The sequence below is a fragment of the Trachypithecus francoisi genome, unplaced genomic scaffold (genome assembly GCF_009764315.1).
Source record: "Trachypithecus francoisi isolate TF-2019V2 unplaced genomic scaffold, Tfra_2.0 Lachesis_group20, whole genome shotgun sequence".
Lineage (NCBI taxonomy): Eukaryota > Metazoa > Chordata > Mammalia > Primates > Cercopithecidae > Trachypithecus > Trachypithecus francoisi.
In genome coordinates, this window is record NW_022681466.1 from 65,407,396 (window position 1) to 65,417,418 (window position 10,023).

Below are 10,023 nucleotides of genomic sequence, written 5' to 3' on the forward strand. Positions count from 1 at the left end.
ACATACAAAGACTATACACTTTTACTTCTCCCCTCACATTTTTATTATTTATATCACAATTTACGGCTTTTTATATTGTGTATCCAACTATATACCATCATCATGGTATTAGAGAATTGTGAGTTTGACTATACTTACCTTTATCAGTGAGTATATGTTTTCATGTTGCTGATACATGTTCCTTTCATTTGAACTTGAAGGTCTCCCTTTCATTATTTCTTGTAAGGCAAGTCTGGGGTGATGAACTTCCTCAGTTTTGGTTTGTCTGGGAAGGTCTTTGTCTTTCTTTCCTTTTTGAAGGATGGCTTTGCTGGGTATGTTTTTGGTTGGCAGTTTTTTTTCTTTCAACACTTTGAGTATATCGTTCCACTCTATCTTGGTCTGCAGGGTTTTTGGTGAGAAACCCACTGATAGTCTTATGGAAGTTTCTTTGTATGTGTTGAGTTGTTTTTCTTTTGCTGCTTTAAAAATTCTCTGGTAAAAGGAATTTGAGGAGATAAAAAATAAATAAAACAAAAGGAAAAAAATTATCTCTTTGTCTTTGATTTTTGACTATTTGATTATAATGCATCTTGGTGAAGACCTCTTTATTCTCAAGGTATATGGAGTTCTTTGGGCTTAATGGATCTGGGTGTTTTTTGTTTTTTTTTCCTTTACAGATTTGGAAAGTTTTCTGTCATTATATTTTAAAATAAGCTTTCCTTCCATTTCTCTTTCTCTCGTCCTTTTGGGATTTCTACGATATGTATAGTAGTTTGCTTGATGTTTTCCTGTAAGTCCAGCACAGTTGAGCCAGCTGCTAAGATCCATGCCTGTTGTTAATGTTCATGTTCTCTCAGCAGCAGTTAATGTGGGTCATGCACAGTGGTGTGTTGGACCCCATACATGGTGGGGTGGGGCATGCAGGTTGCATAGACTCATTAGGTGGAGGTCCTCAGGTTAGTCATCTGGTGGGATTTGTGGACAAGTCTCCTGCTGGAGTCTGTGAGCTAGTTGGCAGAATCTGTGGTTGGTTGTTGAAACCACATGCTGGTTGCTGTGCACTCCATTCCCTTCTCCCTGTTCCTAGATGATCAGTCATGCTGATCATCTGCATTCTGGGCAGGGAGACAGAAGTGAGCCTCCTGGGCAATGTTCTTCAAGTCTAGGGAAGCCAGGTGTTCGCTATGCTTTTACCTTCCCCTGTGGACAGATTGAAGGCCAAAGGAGCTTCTCTCAGCACAAGCTGTGCCTCCTTGGGGGAGGGCTGATGCAGGTAAAGTGGAACTGTACCTCTTACCCTTTTCGATGCTTCCACTCGTGGGTTGATTTGCTCCAGTGGGGTGCTGGAACCTCAGCCAGACTCCAGGCCTCCCACATAATGATTCTTATCTGTCACTGCCTGCCTTAACTGGTGTTTCTATCAGGAGATGAGAGCTGGAGCATCCTATTCTGCCCTGTTACTGATTTCACTCCTGGACTGAATTTTGAAGAATGAACAGAACTCACTACTAGATGTATAAAGAGAAAAGAGTATCCTAAGCAGAGGGAACTCCAGGTACAAAGGCACAGAAATTTAATATATCAAGGTGCTTGTGACGGACAGTAAGTTTTTTGTGGGACTTGGATGTAGGTTTCATGGAAGGGGACAGTGGGAGTGTGTAAGTGCAAAGTTGGTCAGGGGCCAGATTATCATGGGCTCATGTGTACAGTGAAAACTATAAAAGAAAATGGAAAACTTGTGACGACTCTGCTTATTGAACTTTACCAGCGAAGACTTTTCCTTCTATCTGAGCAGGATTTGAGACATGGATTCATCAATGAGCATTTGCAGCACTGTACATGGGAGAAGTCAGGAGTGATAGTTGAGCTAAGAGATAGAGACATCAGTAAAGGTATGTACAGTCACAGTTTGTGAGACAGTCAATAAGATGAATTCATTCAACTAATTCATTCAACTAATATTTGTTAAGTATCTACCACATACCCCCAAACTTGTAGAAATTGAAGACACAGCAGTGAATAAAGTGAAAAAATTCCCACTCTTATTCTGTTATACTCCATGTATTTACTATACATGTATATATATATATATATATATAATATATATTCTGGAGTATTTTAAAGCAAATCCCAGGCATCATGTCATTTCACCTTTGAATATTTTAGTATATATCTTTAATTGATAAGGACTTTAAAAATACATAGCCTTCATACATAACTACCATATACATAGCCTTCATACATAACTACCATATCATTTATCATATCATAATATATAATGCCATGATATCATTTAATAGTATGCATTTATATTTTCTTTTTCTTTTTTTTGAGACGGAGTCTTGCTCTGTTGCCCAGGCTGGAGTGCAGTGGCTGGATCTCAGCTCACTGCAAGCTCCGCCTCCTGGGTTTACGCCATTCTCCTGCCTCAGCCTCCCGAGTAGCTGGGACTACAGGCGCCCGCCATCTCGCCCGGCTAGTTTTTTTGTATTTTTTTTTTTAGCAGAGACGGGGTTTCACCGTGTAGACCAGGATGGTCTCGATCTCCTGACCTCGTGATCCACCCGTCTCGGCCTCCCAAAGTGCTGGGATTACAGGCTTGAGCCACCGCGCCCGGCTGCATTTATATTTTCATTAGTGTTTAAAAATGTCTTTTTAAAATTAGTTACTTTGGGCCAGGTGTGGTGGCTCACGCCTGTGATCCCAGCCCTTTGGGAGGCCCAGGCGGGCAGATCACTTGAGAGCCAGGAGTTCGCATCTGCCTGGTCAGCATGGTGAAACCCCATCTCTATTAAAAATACAAAAATTAGCCAGACGTGGTGGCGTGCACCTGTAGTCCCAGATACTCGGGAGGCTGAGGCAGGAGAATTGCTTGAACCTGGGAGGCAGAGGTTGTAGTGTACAGAGTGTGCACCATTGCACTCCATCCTGGGTGACAGAGCAACTCTGTATCAGTAAATAAATAAATAAATAAATAAATAAATAAATAAAATTAGGTGCCTTGAATCCAGGTTCAAATCCAGGGTCACATATTGTATTTGATTGACATGTCTCTTGTCTCTATTAAAATCTAACACCTCCCTAGCCTTCCTTTGATATTCTTTTTTTTTATGCCTCTTAAAATTTTTAAAAAAATTATCATATAGTAAAATTAGCTTTTTGGTATACAGTTCTACACATTTTAACACGTGTATAGATTCATGTAACCACGACCACAGTCAGTATACACAACAGTTTTTTCACCTGCATGTGTGGGGTAGGAGGGGATTTGGTGGTTGATCCTCTGTGACACACTGTTAAGCACCCCCTTGATTTTGGCTCCATGGCTCACCCTTCCACCCTGAACCTCCCAGGGCTGAGCCTTTCCAGGTTCTGCGGGGGTTTAATGGCTCACTTTCCACTGCATTACTCTTCTTCAGGGTTAGGAAAATTAAATCGCCCGAGGTTCCGCATCGTATTGTGGAATTCAGACTCGAACCCAGGTTTTCCATCTTCAAACCTCTATGTTTAAAATTTATTATATAAAACTAGAAAAAAGCCTGAGCACTTAGAGTACCAGGAGAACCAATTTCAGAATACAGATGCAGGATTCCTAAATCAAATAGTAACAAACTGAATCTAGCACAAATGAATGAAAAATCTATGCACAGTAGATAACTCAATAAATAAATATGAAGTGAAGTGAGGTACCATTTTTGTGCATAGGTTACTAACTTGGCGGAGATTTTAAGAGAAATACTATCAACTATAGGCAATGGATGGAGAAAATAGGCATTCTTTTTTTTTTTTTTTTTTTTTTTTTTTGTTGTTGTTGAGACGGAGTCTCGCTCTGTCGCCCAGGCTGGAGTGCAGTGGCCGGATCTCAGCTCACTGCAAGCTCCGCCTCCCGGGTTTGCGCCATTCTCTCGCCTCAGCCTCCCGAGTAGCTGGGACTACAGGCGCCCGCCATCTCGCCCGGCTAATTTTTTGTATTTTTTTTTTAGTAGAGACGGGGTTTCACCGTGTTAGCCAGGATGGTCTCGATCTCCTGACCTCGTGATCCGCCCGTCTCGGCCTCCCAAAGTGCTGGGATTACAGGCTTGAGCCACCGCGCCCGGCCCTAAAATAGGCATTCTTATATGTTTCCGGTGTGAAACCAAAAATTGGTACCACCTTTCAAGGGGTCAGTTTTACTATATATAACAAAACTCTTAATATTTCATGCAACTTTTAACCCAGAAGTTCCACCTCTAGAAATTTATTTTCAGGAAGCAATCATGATATTCACAAAAATTTAGCTATGAGGATATTCATTTCAGTGTTATTTATAATACTGAAAATTAATAACAATGTATCTGTCCACTAATATGGACTTCATAAAATAAAATACCAGACACAAAATAATGTTGAAGAATAGTTTTAATAACATGAACATATGATAATGTTATAGTCAGTGAAATACATAGTTTCAAAACAGTATTTTTTTGTATTACAAGGGATTATGTTGCAAGTAATGAAAACTCAACTAAAAATGGCTTAAGAGAAAGAAAAGGAAGATATTGATTCATAATACTGGAAAGTCCAGGGTCAAAATGTCTTCAGGTAAGACTGCATCCAGCCTCATCCTCAGTAATCTGTTTCCATCTCTTGGTTTGGTTTTACTTTCAGATAGACTCTCTAAAAGCATTGCTAAAGAGAGCTACCGGCAGCTCTGGGATTATGCTTTACCAACTTAATAATCTAACAGGAAAAGAGAATTTCCTTTCAAATCATTCTAGCAAAAATCCTAGGGCTGAATCTCATTGGCCAGGTCTGGCTCATGTACTCCTCTCTTTAACTGAGAGGAGGTGTGAGTCCCATTTGAACTATGTCATAATAATGATAGCTGAAATTGATTGAGTATTGACTATGTGTCAGATTATGAGTCTAAGTCCCAGGATTTGATGTGTAACTTTAAGCAATTTAACCTTCCTAAGCCAGAAAAGAACACATAATCTGTGTCCTCTGTATTATTTCACTAAATTCTCTTGGCAATCCTACTGAAACAGATTCCATAACCACCCTCATTGTATGGATGAAGAAACTGAAGCTCAGGCAGGTTAATTATTGGCTTAGTCCATTTAGCGTTGCTATAAAGGCATACCTGAGGCTGGGTAATTTCTAAAGAAAAGAGGCCGGTTTGGCTCATGATTCTGTAGGCTTTACAAGAAGCATGGCACTGGCATCTGCATCAGGGGAGAGCCTCAGGCTGCTTCTACTCATGGTGGAAGGTGAAGGGGAGCCAGCATGTGCAGAGATCACATGGCGAGAGAGGAAGCAAGGTATGGAGACAGTGCCAGGCTCTTTTTAACAATCAGTTCTCCTGGTAATGAATAGAAGAAGAACTTACCCTTGAGGGAAGACACTCATTTACTGATGAGGGACCCACCCCCATGACCCAAATACCTCCCATTGGGCCCCACTTTCAACATTAGGGATCAAATTTCAACATGGGATTTGAAGGGGACAAACATCCAAACTAAAGCAAGTTTCTTTCTTTCTTTTTTTTTTTTTTGCATATAGATGTCAACGCAAAAATTGCACAGGATAAAATCAAGTAGGCAAGGAAGTCTTTATTCAAAGCTATTACGATGGGAGAGAGGCCAGAACTAAAATCTGAATTTACCTCCCCGGAAACAGAGTAGGAGAGTTTTTCAGAGCTGAAGTGTAGGGGGATCACAAGTTTCTTATTTAAGTTGAAAGAATTAGCAAATGATGCAATTCACTCACATGGATTGAGAATATGGGAGGCAGCAGTTCTTCAAAGAAGGATCAGATGCTGCTTCAGACCTTGACTATAAAGCCCAAAACAAAAGTAAAGAAAAACAAAACAACCCCATAGAATAAACAAGGATATAAAAACTTTACAAGTCTACTATTCATATACTTGGAAAGGTACAGAATAGATTGTACCTGTGTTATAAGAGCAGAATAAGATCATGATACTTTTTTGTGTGTGTGTGAGACGGAGGCTTGCTCTGTCGCCCAGGCTGGAGTGCAGTGGCCGGATCTCAGCTCACTGCAAGCTCCGCCTCCCGTGTTCTCGCCATTCTCCTACCTCCGCCTCCCGAGTAGCTGGGACTACAGGTGCCCGCCACCTCGCCCGGCTAGTTTTTTGTATTTTTTAGTAGAGACGGGGTTTCATCGTGTTAGCCAGGATGGTCTCGATCTCCTGACCTCGTAATCCGCCCATCTCAGCCTCCCAAAGTGCTGGGATTACAGGCTTGAGCCACGGGGCCCGCATTTTAAGAGAAGAAAAAAGGGGGCCGGGCGCGGTGGCTCAAGCCTGTAATCCCAGCACTTTGGGAGGCCGAGACGGGCAGATCACGAGGTCAGGAGATCGAGACCATCCTGGCTAACACGGTGAAACCCCGTCTCTACTAAAAAAAAAAACTACAAAAAACTAGCCGGGCGAGGTGGCGGCGCCTGTAGTCCCAGCTACCTGGGAGGCTGAGGCAGGAGAATGGCGTGAACCCGGGAGGCGGAGCTTGCAGTGAACTGAGATCCGGCCACAGCACTCCAGCCTGGGTGACAGAGCGAGACTCCGTCTCAAAAAAAAAAAAAAAAAAAAGGGCCCTTGGCCGGGCGCGGTGGCTCAAGCCTGTAATCCCAGCACTTTGGGAGGCCGAGACGGGCGGATCACGAGGTCAGGAGATCAAGATCATCCTGGCTAACACGGTGAAACCCCGTCTCTACTAAAAAAATACAAAAAAACTAGCCAGGCGATGTGGCGGCGCCTGTAGTCCCAGCTACTCCGGAGGCTGAGGCAGGAGAATGGTGTAAACCCGGGAGGCGGAGTTTGCAGTGAGCTGAGACCTGGCCACAGCACTCCAGCCTGGGCAACAGAGCGAGACTCCGTCTCAAAAAATGTATATAAATAAATAAAAATAAAAATAAAGAAAAAAGGGCCCTTAAAAATTAAAGCAAAGAGTGGACCTGAAAAATGTAACAGAAGAGTTGGAAGATAAACTTGAGGAAATCGCCCAAGAAGACACAGATGAAAAATAGGAAAGCAAAGATAAAGAAGATTAGAGATTAAGACTGGCGTGTTCAATATCTGAATAATATGCATTCAAGAGAGAAAAAGAACATGTAAGAGAGGCAGTCATCAATAAAACCATATAGAAAATTTTACTCAAAACTCATGAAGGACATGAGTTTCCAGATTGAAAGAGTTCTTCAAGTGCCCAGAGAAATGGATGAAAAAAGACCTGTCGAGACACATTATCATGGAATTTCAGAACACAGAGTCCAGGAGATTGTAAAAGCTTGGAGAGCAAGGGAGAGGGTACATACAAAGATCAAATATAAAGGATCGGGAATCAGCTTTGGCTTTGCTGGCTTCAATAAACAATGGTAGAGGCAAGAGACACCAGAGCAGTGCTTTTCAAAATTCTTAAGAAAAACTATTCCCAGCCTAGAATTCTGCACCCAGCTAAATTATGAACCAAATATGAGTGTAAAATAAGGACATTTTCAGATATGCAAGATTTACTTCACATGCATTCTTTCTTAAGGGGCTACTGGAGGCTGTGCTTCTTGAATGAGAGGACAAGCCAAGAAAGAACATATGGGGCACAACAAGTAGGACTCTAACACAGGAGAGTGGGGAAGGGACTCTAGGGTAAGGGTGACGAGAGAGTCCAGAATGACAGTTATGAACTAGGTGCAGAAGGAAACATGTCCAGCCTGAAGAAGCGGGACACCAGGACTCTGAGGAGAGACACACTGAGGGCTTCCATCACCACCGTCCCCACTGCCATCACGCTAACTTTTAAATCAAGAACTCAATACCCAGCGTCTGGCCCAGATTTTTCCTCTGTACTTACCTTATTTTGACCACATGCTGATAAAGTTCCTGCTCATTCCTCCAATGCTCTGATACTTGATCTGCTATGGGTGTTGTCTAGATATGTTCTGCCTTGACCTCTTCTGGGAAGTGGACGGGAAGCTGTGATGAGCAGAATATACAGAACAGCCATCTCCTTCTGATTATGTCCTGGCCAAACATTAAAACCCGGCCCATTCTCCAGTGCTACCGTATGTCTCACCTGTGCTGAGCCCAGTGACACCCAGTGTTACTCACCATCTGACTCAATGATTTTCCCATAAAAGGCTCTTATAAATGCTTAGGGAAGCTGAAGCCAGACAATGACCGAGAGGCTGTTCAGTTTATCTTCTCCTGAGCCTTCCTCAAACAGTGGTAACATCGCCCTTTCCTTATTCTTCTAGATTGATGCTTGCTGCTCAGTTTTTCAAAACTGAGTCATGCTGTTTAGGGATGTATATATTGGTGGAAAACTGTAAAGGAAATAGGAGAATGATTAACATAAGTCATCATTGTGGTTATCACTGTGGGTGGAGAAGAGACCACAGTTGGGGAGCGATAAGCAGAGGTTTCTAAAGGACTGGTTATGTTTTATATCTTAAACTGGGTGGATGATTATTTACCTTATTATTATAATATTAGGTTGGTGCAAAAGTAATTGTGGCTTTTGCCATTACTTTTAATTTGCCATTACTTTTAAAATTTTATCCATCCTTCTTTTGTATGATGCATTTTACAACAAACCATTTTAAAAATCAGGTGTTGTTACTCAATAAAAGGGGAAGTCAATGAAACAAGTAGTAATAAGAGATATTTATTCAGAATCTTTGGATAACAAAAATACCTGCAAAGAGAAAGGATAAGAAGGGACTATTTATTTAGTTATTTAATTTATTTTTTTGTGACGGAGTCTTGCTCTGTTGCCTAGGCTGGAGAGCAGTGGCGCGATCTTGGCTCACTGCAACCTCTGCCTCCATGGTTCAGGCAATTCTCCTGCCTCAGCCTCCTGAGTAGCTGGGATTACAGGCGCGTGCCACCAGGCCCAGCTAATTTTTGTATTTTAAGTAGAGACGGAGTTTCACCATGTTAGCCAGAATGGTCTCTGTCTCTTGACCTCGTGATCCGCTTGCCTCCGCCTCCCAAAGTGTTGGGATTACAGGCATGAGCCACCGCGCCCGGCCTCTTTTATTTATTTTGGAGATGGAGCCTTGCTCTGTCGCCAGGCTGGAGTGCAATGGCACAATTTCGGGTCACTGCAACCTCCTCCTCCCGGGTTCAAGCGATTCTCTTGCCCCAGCCTCCCGAGAAGCTGGGACTACAGATGTGCAACACCATGCCCACCTAATTTTTGTATTTTTAGTAGTGACAGGGTTTCACCATATTGGCCAGAATGGTCTCTAGCTCTTGACCTCGTGAACCGCCTGCTTTGGCTTCCCAAAGTGCTGAGATTACAGGCGTGAGCCACCGCGCTGGGCCCTACATTTTATTATTTTCAAGTGAAAGCAAGTATATTAAGAAAGTAAAGGAATAAAAGAATGGCTACTCCATAGGCAGAGCAGCCAGGAAGAGACATTTTTTTCTCTGGCTCTTTTTTCCCTCTAAGCAACAGAGACTTGCTCAATTTGACTCAGAAAGAGTAGGAGTTGTTTTGAGCCTACCCACGGAAGGAACTGGAATAGTAAAACTTAGCATTTCCTGAAGGCATCTCTGTGTGTCAGTCTGCTCTGTTCCCTATTAGCTATACAGACGCTCCTTTGTTTATAATGGGGCTATGTCCTGATAAACCCATTGTAAGTCAAAAATATAGTTAAGTCAAAAATGCATGTAATACACCTAACCTAGGCTAAGGTAGCTTAGCCTCGCCTACCTTAAATGTACTCAGAACACTTACATTAGCCTACAGTTGGCAAAATTATCTAATGCACAACGCATTTTATAATAAAGTGTTGACTATCTCATGTAATTTGTTGAATATGATGCTGAAAGTGAAAAACAGAATAGTTGTATGGGTATTTGAGGTACAGTTGCTGCTAAATGTGTATTGCTTTTGCACCTTCCTAAAGTTGAAAAATACCAAGTTGAACCCTTGTGGGTTGGGAATTGTCTGTATAACGCATCTCCCCAAAATGTATTGTCTTAAAATAACAACCACTACTTATTTGTTGGCTTACCATGCTGAACTTTGGGAAGGGATT